This window comes from Arachis ipaensis, chromosome B9, assembly GCF_059453495.1.
Source record: "Arachis ipaensis isolate K30076 ecotype BB chromosome B9, ASM5945349v1, whole genome shotgun sequence".
Classification (NCBI taxonomy): Eukaryota; Viridiplantae; Streptophyta; class Magnoliopsida; order Fabales; family Fabaceae; genus Arachis; species Arachis ipaensis.
The window spans coordinates 61,023,954-61,039,199 of NC_142444.1; the positions used below are offsets into that span (position 1 = coordinate 61,023,954).

Consider the following 15,246-nt stretch of genomic DNA (forward strand, 5'->3'; position numbering starts at 1 on the left):
AATTTCAGATAAGCGAATGGAGATGCTTTCGTTCCTCTGAACCTCTGCTTTCCTGCTATCTTCATCCAATCAGTCTTACTCCTTTCCATGGCTGGCTTTATGTGATACATCACCACTGTCAATGGCTACTTTCGGTCATCTCTCTGGAAAATGATCCAATGCCCTGTCACGGCACGGCTAATCGTCTGGAGGCATCACCCTTGTCAATGGTTTCATCTTATCCTCTCAGTGAAAATGGTCAACGCACCCTGTCACGGCACGGCTATTCATCTGTCGGTTCTCGATCATGCTGGAATAGGATTTACTATCGTTTTGTGTCTGTCACTAACGCCCTGCAATCGCGAGTTAGGAGCTCGTCACAGTCATTCATTCATTGAATCCTACTCGGAATACCACAGACAAGGTTTAGACTTTCCAGATTCTCTTGAATGCCGCCATCATTCTAGCTTACACCACGAAGATTCTGGTTAGGAGATCTAAGAGATACTCATTCAGTCGTAGGTAGAACAGAAGTGGTTGTCAGGCACGCGTTCATAGGGAATGATGATCATTGTCACGTTCATCACATTCAGATTGAAGTACGAATGAATATCTTGGAAGCAAAACAAGATGAATTGAATAGAAAACAGTAGTACTTTGCATTAATCTTTGAGGAACAGCAGAGCTCCACACCTTAATCTATGGAGTGTAGAAACTCTACCGTTGAAAATACATAAGTGAAAGGTCCAGGCATGGCCGAGATGGCCAGCCCCCTAAAACGTGATCAATAGTCTCCTAAGATGAACAATGGATTAAAAACTGAGACCAAAGATGGTCAAAAAGACTAGTAAAATGTCCTATTTATAATAAACTAGCTACTAGGGTTTACATGAGTAAGTAATTGATGCATAAATCCACTTCTGGGGCCCACTTGGTGTGTGCTTGGGCTGAGCTTTAGCTTTCCACGTGCAGAGGCCATTTGTGGAGTTGAACGCCAGGTTTTGATCCATTTCTGGCGTCCAACTCTGGTTTTGGATCCTTTTCTGGCGCTGGACGCCAGAATTGGGCAGAGAGCTAGAGTTGAACGCCAGTTTGTGTCGTCCATTCTTGGCCAAAGTATGGACTATTATATATTGCTGGAAAGCCCTGGATGTCTACTTTCCAACGCATTTGAAAGCGTGCCATTTCGAGTTATGTAGCTCCAGAAAATCCATTTTGAGTGCAGGGAGGTCAGAATCCAACAACATCAGCAGTCCTTCTTCAACCTCTGAATCTGATTTCTGCTCAAGTCCCTCAATTTCAGCCAGAAAATACCTGAAATCACAGAAAAATACACAAACTCATAGTAAAGTCTATAAATGTGAATTTAACATAAAAACTAATGAAAACATCCCTAAAAGTAACTAGATCCTACTAAAAACATACTAAAAATAATGCCAAAAAGCGTATAAATTATCCGCTCATCACAACACCAAACTTAAATTGTTGCTTGTCCCCAAGCAACTGAAAATCAAATAGGATAAAAAGAAGAGAATATACTATAAATTCCAAACTATCAATGAAACATAGCTCCAATCAAATGAGCGGGACTTGTAGCTTTTTGCCTCTTGAATAGTTTTGGCATCTCACTTTATCCATTGAAGTTCAGAATGATTGGCTTCTATAGGAACTCAGAGTTCAGATAGTGTTATTGATTCTCCTAGTTCAGTATAATGATTCTTGAACACAGCTTCTTTATGAGTCTTGGTCGTGGCCCTAAGCACTTTGTTTTCCAGTATTACCACCGGATACATAAATGCCACAGACACATAATTGGGTGAACCTTTTCAGATTGTGACTCAGCTTTGCTAAAGTCCCCAATTAGAGGTGTCCAGGGTTCTTAAGCACACTCTTTTTTTTTTTTTGCTTTGGACCTTGACTTTAACTGCTCAGTCTCAAGTTTTCACTTGACACCTACACGCCACAAGCACATGGTTAGGGACAGCTTGGTTTAGCCGCTTAGACCAAGATTTTATTCCTTTAGGCCCTCCTATTCACTGATGCTCAAAGCCTTGGGATCCTTTTTATTTCCCTTGCCTTTTGGTTTTAAGGGTTATTGGCTTTTTCTGCTTGCTTTTTCTTTTTCTTATTATATTTTTTTTTTTCGCCTATTTATTTTTTTTCTGCAAGCTTTGTTCTTTGCTGCTTTTTCTTGCTTCAAGAATTATTTTTATGATTTTTCAGATTATCAAATAACATGTCTCCTAGTCATCATTCTTTCAAGAGCCAACATATTTAACATTCTTAAACAACAACTTCAAAAGACATATGCACTGTTCAAGCATACATTCAGAAAACAAGAAGCATTGTTACCACATCAATATAATTAAGCTAAGTTCAAGGATAAATTCGAAACTCATGTACTTCTTGTTCTTTTGAATTAAAACATTTTTCATTTAAGAGAGGTGATGGATTCATAGGACATTCATAACTTTAAGACATAGTTACTAACTACTAATGATCATGTAATGAAGACACAAACATAGATAAGCACTTAACATAGAAAACGAAAAACAGAAGAAATAAGAGCAAGGAATGAATCCACCTTAGTGATGGTGGCGTTTCCTTCTTGAGGGGCCAATGACGTCCTTGAGCTCTTCTATGTCTCTTCTTTGTCTTTGTTGCTCCTCCCTCATTGCTTTTTGATCTTCTCTTATTTCATGAAGGATGATGGAATGCTCTTGATGTTCCACCCTTAGTTGCTTCCAATAATTGTGTGGAAGAAAATGTATCCCCTGAGGTATCTCAGGAATCTCTTGATTTGCAGTCAAATGTTCTACCACAAAGCTATAGACCCTTGATGGAAGCTTTTCTCTTCCCTTTCCTCTTTCTAGAGGTTTCTCTGGCCTTAGGTGCCATCAATGGTTATGGAAAAACAAAAAAGCTATGCTTTTACCACACCAAACTTAGAATGTTGCTCGCCCTCGAGCAAAAGAAGAAAGAATAGAAGAAGAAGAAGAAGATATGGAGGAGATGGATGGATGTGTGTATTCGGCCATATGGGTGGGATTGGGTGGGAGAGAGATGTTGAATTTTGAAGGTAGTGGGTGTATGGATGTGAGTGGTAAATGGAAAACAGAAGGGATGATCATGAATGGAAAGAGAGATGATGAGGTAGGTGGGGATCCTCAGATCCTGAGATGATCCTGTGGGTTCCACAGATCCTGAGATGATCCTGTGGGGTCCACAGATCCTGAGGTGTCAAGGCATTTACATCCCTGCACCAATTTAGGCATGTAAAATGCCCTTGCACATAACTTTGGGCGTTCAGCGCCAGGTTGGTGCCCATTTTGGGCGTTCAACGCCCATTTGTTGCCATTTCTGGCGTTGAACGCCAGAACCATGCTTGTTCTGGGCGTTCAGCGCCAGGATGCTGCCCATTTTGGGCGTTCAGCGCCAGAACCATGCTCTGTTCTGGCGTTGAACACCAGGCAGATGCTTCCTCCAGGGTGTGATTTTTCTTCTGCTGTTTTTGATTCCGTTTTCAATTTTTATATTTATTTTGTGACTCCACATGATCATGAACCTATAAAGACATATAACTAAGAAAAATATAGTTAGATAAAAATTGGGTTGCCTCCCAACAAGCACTTATTTAATGTCAATAGCTTGACAGTGGGCTCTCATGCAGCCTCACAGATGTTCAGAGCATTGTTGAGACTCTCCAACACCAAACTTAGAGTTTGGATATGGGAGTTCAACACCAAACTTAGAGTTTGGTTGTGGCCTCCCAACACCAAACTTAGAGTTTGACTGTGGGGGCTTTGTTTGACTCTGTTTTGAGAAAAGCTTTTTCTGCTTCCTCTCCAAACGCCGCACGGTCTTTGCCAGTAGTGCCATCCTCCCCGCTGGCTGTACAACTCTTTCTTCAAAAAAAGGGGGGTAACAACAAGAAAACATTCTCACTCACCGGCCTAAACGACGAGCAAACACTCGAACGTGAGAGCAAGGGATCACCCAACGAATGCACTTGTTGTCTGCGTTGGTGAATGGAAGCCCCTCTATCAAGCAAGAGATCCCATCCCTCAAACTCGGGTTCCGCAGTTTTTTTGTCTTGCAGAGAGAGATCCTTGAGTTGTAAACACAAGGTTGTCCTCATTCACTTGAAGGATTAATTCTCCTCTGTCCACATCAATCACAGCTCTTGCTGTGGCCAGGAAAGGTCTTCCTAGGATGATGGATTCATCCTCTTCCTTTCCAGTATCCAGGACTATGAAATCAGCAGGGATGTAAAGGCCTTCAACCTTTACTAACACGTCCTCTACTTGTCCATAAGCCTGTTTTCTTGAATTGTCTGCCATCTCTATTGAGATTTTAGCAGCCTGCACCCCATAGATTCCCAGTTTCTCTATTACAGAGAGGGGCATGAGGTTTATCCCTGAACCAAGGTCACATAGAGCCTTAAAGATCATGGTGCCTATAGTACAAGGTATTATGAACTTTCCAGGATCCTGTCTCTTCTGAGGCAATGTCAGTTGATCCAGATCACTTAGTTCATTGATGAACAAGGGAGGTTCATCTTCCCAAGTATCAATGCCAAATAATTTGGCATTGAGCCTCATGATTGCACCAAGGAACTTGGCAGCTTGCTCTTTAGTAACATCCTCATTCTCTTCAGAAGAGGAATAGTCATCAGAGCTCATGAAGGGCATAAGGAGGTTCAATGGAATCTCTATGGTCTCTAGATGAGCCTCAGAGTCCTTTGGTTCCTCAGAGGGAAGCTCCTTATTGGTCACTGGACGTCCCAGGAGGTCTTCCTCCTTGGGATTCATGTCCTCCTCTCCTTCTTTGGGTTCGTCCATGGTGCTTATGTCAATGGCCTTGCACTCTCCTTTTGGATTCTCTTCTATATTGCTTGGGAGAGTACTAGGAGGGATTTCAGTGATCCTTTTACTCAGCTGGCCCACTTGTACTTCTAGATTTCTAATGGAAGACCTTGTTTTATTCATGAAACTTACAGTGGCCTTAGATAGATCAGAAACTAAGTTTGCTAAGCTAGATGGATTCTGCTCAGAATTCTCTGTCTGTTGCTGAGTGGATGATGGAAAAGGCTTGCTATTCCTAATCCTGTTTCTTCCACCATTATTAAAGCCTTGTTGAGGCTTTTGATCCTTCCATGAGAGATTTGGATGATTTCTCCATGATGGGTTATAGGTGTTTCCATAAGGTTCACCTAAGTAATTCACCTCTGCTATTGCAGGGTTCTCAGGATCATAAGCTTCTTCTTCATAAGAAGCCTCTTGAGTACTGTTGGATGCAGCTTGCATTCCATTCAGACTCTGAGAAATCATATTGACTTGCTAAGTCAATATTTTGTTCTGAGCCAATATGGCATTCAGAGTATCAATCTCAAGAACTCCCTTCTTCATAGGCGTCCCATTACTCACAGGATTCCTTTTAGAAGTGTACATGAACTGGTTATTTGCAACCATCTCAATGAGTTCTTGAGCTTCTGCAGGCGTTTTCTTTAGGTGAATGGATCCACCTGCAGAAGTATCCAATGACATCTTAGATAACTCAGACAGACCATCATAGAATATATCCAGGATGGTCCATTCTGAAAGCATGTCAGAAGGACACTTTTTGGTCAGTCCTTTGTATCTCTCCCAGGCTTCATAGAGGGATTCACCTTCTTTCTGTCTGAAGGTTTGGACATCCACTCTAAGCTTGCTCAGCTTTTGAGGAGGAAAGAACTTGGCTAAGAAAGCCTTGACCAGCTTATCCCAAGAGTTCAGGCTATCCTTAGGTTGAGAGTCCAACCATATTCTAGCTTTGTCTCTTACAGTAATTGGGAAAAGCATGAGCCTGTAGACTTCAGGATCTACTCCATTAGTCTTAACAGTATCACAGATCTGCAAGAATTCAGTTAAGAACTGAAAAGGATCTTCAGATGGAATTCCATGAAACTTGCAGTTCTGCTGCATCAGAGAAACTAATTGAGGTTTCAGCTCAAAATTGTTTGCTCCAATAGCAGGAATGGAGATGCTTCTTCCATGTAAATTGGAATTAGGTGCAGTGAAGTCACCAAGCATTCTCCTTGCATTATTATTATTTTCAGCTGCCATCTTCTTTTCTTGTTTGATAATTTCTGACAGGTGCTTGCTGGTTTGTTGTAATTCAGCTTCTCTTAGTTTCCTCTTCAGAGTCCTTTCAGGTTCTGGATCTGCTTTAACAAGAATATTCTTGTCCTTGCTCCTGCTCATATGACAAAGAAGAGGGCACAGAAAAATAATAATAATAGAGATCCTCTTTTTTTTTGTGAGTGAGGGAGAGATGTTAGTAGATGAATAAACAAATAGAAGGAGATGAGAGAGAAGAGAATTTTCGAAAATTATTTTGAAAAAAGAGTTAGTGATTTTCGAAAATAGTTTTTGAAAAAGGTTAGTAATTTTCGAAAAATAAAAATATAAAATAATTAGTTAATTAAAAAGAAATTTTGAAAAAAGGGGGGAGATATTTTCGAAAATGAGAGAGAGAGTTAGTTAGGTAGTTTTGAAAAAGATAAGAAACAAACAAAAAGTTAGTTAGTTAGTTGAAACAAATTTTGAAAATCAATTTTGAAAAGATAAGAAGTTAGGAAGTTAGAAAAGATATTTTGAAATCAAATTTTTGAAAAAGATAAGATAAGAAGATATTTTTGAAAAGATATGATTGAAATTAATTTTGAAAAAGAGATTTGATTTTTAAAATCACAATTAATGACTTGATTCATAAGAAATCACAAGATATGATTCTAGAACTTAAAGTTTGAATCTTTCTTAACAAGCAAGTAACAATCTTGAAATTTTTGAATCAAAACATTAATTGTTATTGTTATTTTCGAAAATTATAATATAAAATTAAGAAAAAGATTTTTGAAAAATATTTTTGGAATTTTCGAAAATAACTAAGAAATTTGAAAAAGATTTTATTTTTGAAAAATATTTTGAAAAAGATAAGATTTTCAAATTGAAAATTTGATTTGACTCATAAGAAACAACTTGATTTTAAAAATTTTTGAAAAAGTCAATCCAAATTTTCGAATTTGATGAGAGAAAAAGGGAAAGATAATTTTTTTTTTTATTTTTTGAATTTTTATGATGAGAGAGCAAAACAAGAAAAATGATGCAATGCATGAAAGTTATGGATCAAAACAATGAATGCATGCACGAATGCTATGAATGTCAAGATGAACACCAAGAACACTATGAATGTCAAGATGAACACCAAGAACATATTTTTGAAAAATTTTTAATGCAGAGAAAACATGCAAGACACCAAACTTAGAATTCTTTAATGCTTAGACACTAAGAATTCAAGAATGCATATGAAAAACAAGAAAAGACACAAAACATGCAAATGCAAAGATCAAACAAGAAGACTTACCAAGAACAACTTGAAGATCATGAAGAACACTATGGATGTATGAAAATTTTTGAAAAATGCAAGATGCACATGCAATTGACACCAAACTTATAACATGACACATAACTCAAACAAGAAACACAAAAATTATTTTTGATTTTTATGATTTTATGATTTTTTTTTGTATTTTTTCGAAAATTATTATGAAAAAGAAAAATAAGGATTCAAAATTTTTAATATGAATTCCAGGAATCTTATGCTCTAAAGCTCCAATCAAAGGGTCAGGCATGGCTTAATAGCCAGCCAAGCTTTAGTATGTAACTCAGACATGACACGCCCAACATACTCATTCCCAAAGGAATTAGACATGGCTTTACAGCCAGCCAGGCTTCAACATGCTTCACGAAACACTAGAATTCATTCTTAAAAATTCTGAAGAAAAATATATTTTTTTGAAAACATTTTTTTTTCGAAAATAGATGAGAAATTTTTGAAAGATTTTTGAAAAATTTTTGAAAGGAAAACAAAAAGAAAATTACCTAATCTGAGCAACAGGATGAACCGTCAGTTGTCCAAACTCGAACAATCCCCGGCAACGGCGCCAAAAACTTAGTACGCGGAATCGTGATTACACTTTAATTATGTAAAATTCATTGCTCTTTCTTTCCCTGGAAATGGCGCCAAAAAACATGATGCCAAGACCATGGTTCACAACTCCGTGTAACTAACCAGCAAGTGCACTGGGTCGTCCAAGTAATACCTTACGTTAGTAAGGGTCGAATCCCACGGAGATTGTTGGTATGAAGCAAGCTATAGTCACCTTGCAAATCTCAGTTAGGCTGATATAAATTGATAATGGTGTTTTCGAATAATAATTAATAGAATAGGGATAGAAATACTTATATAATTCATTGGTGAGAATTTCAGATAAGCGAATGGAGATGCTTTCGTTCCTCTGAACCTCTGCTTTCCTGTTATCTTCATCCAATCAGTCTTACTCCTTTCCATGGCTGGCTTTATGTGATACATCACCACTGTCAATGGCTACTTTCGGTCATCTCTCGGGAAAATGATCCAATGCCCTGTCACGGCACGGCTAATCGTCTGGAGGTATCACCCTTATCAATGGCTTCATCTTATCCTCTCAGTGAAAATGGTCAACGCACCCTGTCACGGCACGGCTATTCATCTGTCGGTTCTCGATCATGTTGGAATATGATTTACTATCGTTTTGCGTCTGTCACTAACGCCCTGCAATCGCGAGTTAGGAGCTCGTCACAGTCATTCATTCATTGAATCCTACTCGGAATAACACAGACAAGGTTTAGACTTTCCGGATTCTCTTGAATGCCGCCATCACTCTAGCTTACACCACGAAGATTATGGTTAGGAGATCTAAGAGATACTCATTCAGTCGAAGGTAGAACAGAAGTGGTTGTCAGGCACGCATTCATAGGGAATGATGATGATTGTCACGTTCATCACATTCAGATTGAAGTACAAATGAATATCTTGGAAGCGAAACAAGATGAATTGAATAGAAAACAGTAGTACTTTGCATTAATCTTTGAGGAACAGCAGAGCTCCACACCTTAATCTATGGAGTGTAGAAACTCTACCGTTGAAAATACATAAGTGAAAGGTCCAGGCATGGCCGAGATGGCCAGCCCCCTAAAACGTGATCAATAGTCTCCTAAGATGAACAATGGATTAAAAACTGAGACCAAAGATGGTCAAAAAGACTAGTAAAATGTCCTATTTATAATAAACTAGCTACTAGGGTTTACATGAGTAAGTAATTGATGCATAAATCCACTTCCGGGGCCCACTTGGTGTGTGCTTGGGCTGAGCTTTAGCTTTCCACATGCAGAGGCCATTTGTGGAGTTGAACGCCAGGTTTTGATCCATTTCTGGCGTTCAACTCTGGTTTTGGATCCTTTTCTGGCGCTGGACGCCAGAATTGGGCAGAGAGCTGGTGTTGAACGCCAGTTTTCGTCATCTATTCTTGGCCAAAGTATGGACTATTATATATTGTTTGAAAGCCCTGGATGTCTACTTTCCAACGCAATTGGAAACGCGCCATTTCGAGTTCTGTAGCTCCAGAAAATCCATTTTGAGTGCAGGGAGGTCTGAATCCAACAGCATCAGCAGTCCTTCTTCAACCTCTGAATCTGATTTCTGCTCAAGTCCCTCAATTTCAGCCAAAAAATACCTGAAATCACAGAAAAACACACAAACTCATAGTAAAGTCCAGAAATGTGAATTTAACATAAAAACTAATGAAAACATCCCTAAAAGTAACTAGATCCTACTAAAAACATACTAAAAATAATGCCAAAAAGCGTATAAATTATCCGCTCATCACAACACCAAACTTAAATTGTTGCTTGTCCCCAAGCAACTGAAAATCAAATAGGATAAAAAGAAGAGAATATACTATAAATTCCAAACTATCAATGAAACATAGCTCCAATCAAATGAGCGGGACTTGTAGCTTTTTGCCTCTTGAATAGTTTTGGCATCTCACTTTATCCATTGAAGTTCAGAATGATTGGCTTCTATAGGAACTCAGAGTTCAGATAGTGTTATTGATTCTCCTAGTTCAGTATGATGATTCTTGAACACAGCTTCTTTATGCGTCTTGGCCGTGGCCCTAAGCACTTTGTTTTCTAGTATTACCACCGGATACATAAATGCCACAGACACATAATTGGGTGAACCTTTTCAGATTGTGACTCAGCTTTGCTAAAGTCCCCAATTAGAGGTGTCCAGGGTTCTTAAGCACACCCTTTTTTTTTTTTGCATTGGACCTTGACTTTAACCGCTCAGTCTCAAGTTTTCACTTGACACCTACACGCCACAAGCACATGGTTAGGGACAGCTTGGTTTAGCCGCTTAGACCAAGATTTTATTCCTTTAGGCCCTCCTATCCACTGATGCTCAAAGCCTTGGGATCCTTTTTATTTCCCTTGCCTTTTGGTTTTAAGGGTTATTGGCTTTTTCTGCTTGCTTTTTCTTTTTCTTATTATATTTTTTTTTCGCCTATTTTTTTTTTCTGCAAGCTTTGTTCTTTGCTGCTTTTTCTTGCTTCAAGAATCATTTTTATGATTTTTTAGATTATCAAATAACATGTCTCCTAGTCATCATTCTTTCAAGAGCCAACATATTTAACATTCTTAAACAACAACTTCAAAAGACATATGCACTGTTCAAGCATACATTCAGAAAACAAGAAGCATTGTTACCACATCAATATAATTAAGCTAAGTTCAAGGATAAATTCGAAACTCATGTACTTCTTGTTCTTTTGATTTAAAACATTTTTCATTTAAGAGAGGTGATGGATTCATAGGACATTCATAACTTTAAGACATAGTTACTAACTACTATTGATCATGTAATGAAGACACAAACATAGATAAGCACTTAACATAGAAAACGAAAAACAGAAGAAATAAGAGCAAGGAATGAATCCACCTTAGTGATGGTGGCGTTTCCTTCTTGAGGGGCCAATGACGTCCTTGAGCTCTTCTATGTCTCTTCTTTGTCTTTGTTGCTCCTCCCTCATTGCTTTTTTATCTTCTCTTATTTCATGAAGGATGATGGAATGCTCTTGATGTTCCACCCTTAGTTGCTTCCAATAATTGTGTGGAAGAAAATGTATCCCCTGAGGTATCTCAGGGATCTCTTGATTTGCAGTCAAATGTTCTACCACTGAGCTATAGACCCTTGATGGAAGCTTTTGTCTTCCCTTTCCTCTTTCTAGAGGTTTCTCTGGCCTTAGGTGCCATCAATGGTTATGGAAAAACAAAAAAGCTATGCTTTTACCACACCAAACTTAGAATGTTGCTCGCCCTCGAGCAAAAGAAGAAAGAATAGAAGAAGAAGAAGAAGAAGAAGATATGGAGGAGATGGATGGATGTGTGTATTCGGCCATATGGGTGGGATTGGGTGGGAGAGAGATGTTGAATTTTGAAGGTAGTAGGTGTATGGATGTGAGTGGTAAATGGAAAACAGAAGGGATGATCATGAATGGAAAGAGAGATGATAAGGTAGGTGGGGATCCTCAGATCCTGAGATGATCCTGTGGGTTCCACAGATCCTGAGATGATCCTGTGGGGTCCAAAGATCCTGAGGTGTCAAGGCATCTACATCCCTGCACCAATTTAGGCATGTAAAATGCCCTTGCACACAACTCTGGGCGTTCAGCGCCAGGTTGGTGCCCATTTTGGGCGTTCAACGCCCATTTGTTGCCATTTCTGGCGTTGAACGCCAGAACCATGCTTGTTTAGAGCGTTCAGCGCCAGGATGCTGCCCATTTTGGGCGTTCAGCGCCAGAACCATGCTCTGTTCTGGCGTTGAACACCAGGCAGATGCTTCCACCAGGGTGTGATTTTTCTTCTGCTGTTTTTTATTCCGTTTTCAATTTTTATATTTATTTTGTGACTCCACATGATCATGAACCTATAAAGATATATAACTAAGAAAAATATAGTTAGATAAAAATTGGGTTGCCTCCCAACAAGCACTTCTTTAATGTCAATAGCTTGACAGTGGGCTCTCATGGAGCCTCACAGATGTTCAGAGCATTGTTGAGACTCTCCAACACCAAACTTAGAGTTTGGATATGGGAGTTCAACACCAAACTTAGAGTTTGGTTGTGGCCTCCCAACACCAAACTTAGAGTTTGACTGTGGGGGCTATGTTTGACTCTGTTTTGAGAAAAGCTTTTTCTGCTTCCTCTCCATGGATGCAGAGAGAGATCCTTGAGTTGTAAACACAAGGTTGTCCTCATTCACTTGAAGGATTAATTCTCCTCTGTCCACATCAATCACAGCTCTTGCTGTGGCCAGGAAAGGTCTTCCTAGGATGATGGATTCATCCTCTTCCTTTCCAGTATCCAGGACTATGAAATCAGCAGGGATGTAAAGGCCTTCAACCTTTACTAACACGTCCTCTACTTGTCCATAAGCCTGTTTTCTTGAATTGTCTGCCATCTCTATTGAGATTTTAGCAGCTTGCACCCCATAGATTCCCAGTTTCTCTATTACAGAGAGGGGCATGAGGTTTATCCCTGAACCAAGGTCACATAGAGCCTTAAAGATCATGGTGCCTATAGTACAAGGTATTATGAACTTTCCAGGATCCTGTCTCTTCTGAGGCAATGTCAGTTGATCCAGATCACTTAGTTCATTGATGAACAAGGGAGGTTCATCTTCCCAAGTATCAATGCCAAATAATTTGGCATTCAGCCTCATGATTGCACCAAGGAACTTGGCAGCTTGCTCTTCAGTAACATCCTCATTCTCTTCAGAAGAGGAATACTCATCAGAGCTCATGAAGGGCATAAGGAGGTTCAATGGAATCTCTATGGTCTCTAGATGAGCCTCAGAGTCCTTTGGTTCCTCAGAGGGATGCTCCTTATTGGTCATTGGACGTCCCAGGAGGTCTTCCTCCTTGGGATTCACGTCCTCCTCTCCTTCTTTGGGTTCGGCCATGGTGCTTATGTCAATGGCCTTGCACTCTCCTTTTGGATTCTCTTCTGTATTGCTTGGGAGAGTACTAGGAGGGATTTCAGTGATCCTTTTACTCAGCTGGCCCACTTGTACTTCCAGATTTCTAATGGAAGACCTTGTTTTATTCATGAAACTTACAGTGGCCTTAGATAGATCAGAGACTAAGTTTGCTAAGCTAGATGGATTCTGCTCAGAATTCTCTGTCTGTTGCTGAGTGGATGATGGAAAAGGCTTGCTATTGCTAATCCTGTTTCTTCCACCATTATTAAAGCCTTGTTGAGGCTTTTGATCCTTCCATGAGAGATTTGGATGATTTCTCCATGATGAGTTATAGGTGTTTCCATAAGGTTCACCTAAGTAATTCACCTCTGCTATTGCAAGGTTCTCAGGATCATAAGCTTCTTCTTCATAAGAAGCCTCTTGAGTACTGTTGGATGCAGCTTGCATTCCATTCAGACTCTGAGAAATCATATTGACTTGCTGAGTCAATATTTTGTTCTGAGCCAATATGGAATTCAGAGTATCAATCTCAAGAACTCCCTTCTTCATAGGCGTCCCATTACTCACAGGATTCCTTTCAAAAGTGTACATGAACTGGTTATTTGCAACCATCTCAATGAGTTCTTGAGCTTCTGCAGGCGTTTTCTTTAGGTGAATGGATCCACCTGCAGAAGTATCCAATGACATCTTAGATAACTCAGACAGACCATCATAGAATATATCCAGGATGGTCCATTCTGAAAGCATGTCAGAAGGACACTTTTTGGTCAGTCCTTTGTATCTCTCCCAGGCTTCATAGAGGGATTCACCTTCTTTCTGTCTGAAGGTTTGGACATCCACTCTAAGCTTGCTCAGCTTTTGAGGAGGAAAGAACTTGGCTAAGAAAGCCTTGACCAGCTTATCCCAAGAGTTCAGGCTATCCTTAGGTTGAGAGTCCAACCATATTCTAGCTTTGTCTCTTACAGCAATTGGGAAAAGCATGAGCCTGTAGACTTCAGGATCTACTCCATTAGTCTTAACAGTATCACAGATCTGCAAGAATTCAGTTAAGAATTGAAAAGGATCTTCAGATGGAAGTCCATGAAACTTGCAGTTCTGCTGCATCAGAGAAACTAATTGAGGTTTCAGCTCAAAATTGTTTGCTCCAATAGCAGAAATGGAGATGCTTCTTCCATGTAAATTGGAATTAGGTGCAGTGAAGTCACCAAGCATTCTCCTTGCATTATTATTATTTTCAGCTGCCATCTTCTTTTCCTGTTTGATAATTTCTGACAGGTGCTTGCTGGTTTGTTGTAATTCAGCTTCTCTTAGTTTCCTCTTCAGAGTCCTTTCAGGTTCTGGATCTGCTTTAACAAGAAAATTCTTGTCCTTGCTCCTGCTCATATGACAAAGAAGAGGGCACAGAAAAATAATAATAATAGAGATCCTCTTTTTTTTTTGTGAGTGAGAGAGAGATGTTAGTAGATGAATAAACAAATAGAAGGAGATGAGAGAGAAGAGAATTTTCGAAAATTATTTTGAAAAAAGAGTTAGTGATTTTCGAAAATAGTTTTTGAAAAAGGTTAGTAATTTTCGAAAAATAAAAATTTAAAATAATTAGTTAATTAAAAAGAAATTTTGAAAAAAGGGGGGAGATATTTTCGAAAATGAGAGAGAGAGTTAATTAGGTAGTTTTGAAAAAGATGAGAAACAAACAAAAAGTTAGTTAGTTAGTAGAAACAAATTTTCAAAATCAATTTTGAAAAGATAAGAAGTTAGGAAGTTAGAAAAGATATTTTGAAATCAAATTTTTGAAAAAGATAAGATAAGAAGATATTTTTGAAAAGATATGATTGAAATTAATTTTGAAAAAGAGATTTGATTTTTAAAATCACAATTAATGACTTGATTCATAAGAAATCACAAGATATGATTCTAGAACTTAAAGTTTGAATCTTTCTTAACAAGCAAGTAAAGATCTTGAAATTTTTGAATCAAAACATTAATTGTTATTGTTATTTTTGAAAATTATAATATAAAATTAAGAAAAAGAATTTTGAAAAATATTTTTGGAATTTTCGAAAATAACTAAGAAATTTGAAAAAGATTTGATTTTTGAAAAAGATTTTGAAAAAGATAAGATTTTCAAATTGAAAATTTGATTTGACTCATAAGAAACAACTTGATTTTAAAAATTTTTGAAAAAGTCAATCCAAATTTTCGAATTTGATGAGAGAAAAAGGGAAAGATAATTTTTTTTTTTTTATTTTTTGAATTTTTATGATGAGAGAGAAAAACAAGAAAAATGATGCAATGCATGAAAGTTATGGATCAAAACAATGAATGCATGCACGAATGCTATGAATGTCAAGATGAACACCAAGAACAC

General features: G+C 38.4%; 2 non-coding genes across 2 annotated transcripts; both read left to right on the forward strand.

Moving 5' to 3' along the window:
• The first annotated feature begins 5,579 nt into the window (after positions 1-5,579).
• LOC148544845 (small nucleolar RNA R71) lies at positions 5,580-5,687 on the forward strand. The gene has a single exon (XR_015902110.1). It is a non-coding gene; the product is annotated as a small nucleolar RNA R71 (small nucleolar RNA).
• Positions 5,688-13,619: 7,932 nt separating this feature from the next.
• LOC148544846 (small nucleolar RNA R71) lies at positions 13,620-13,727 on the forward strand. The gene has a single exon (XR_015902111.1). It is a non-coding gene; the product is annotated as a small nucleolar RNA R71 (small nucleolar RNA).
• Positions 13,728-15,246: the final 1,519 nt, after the last annotated feature.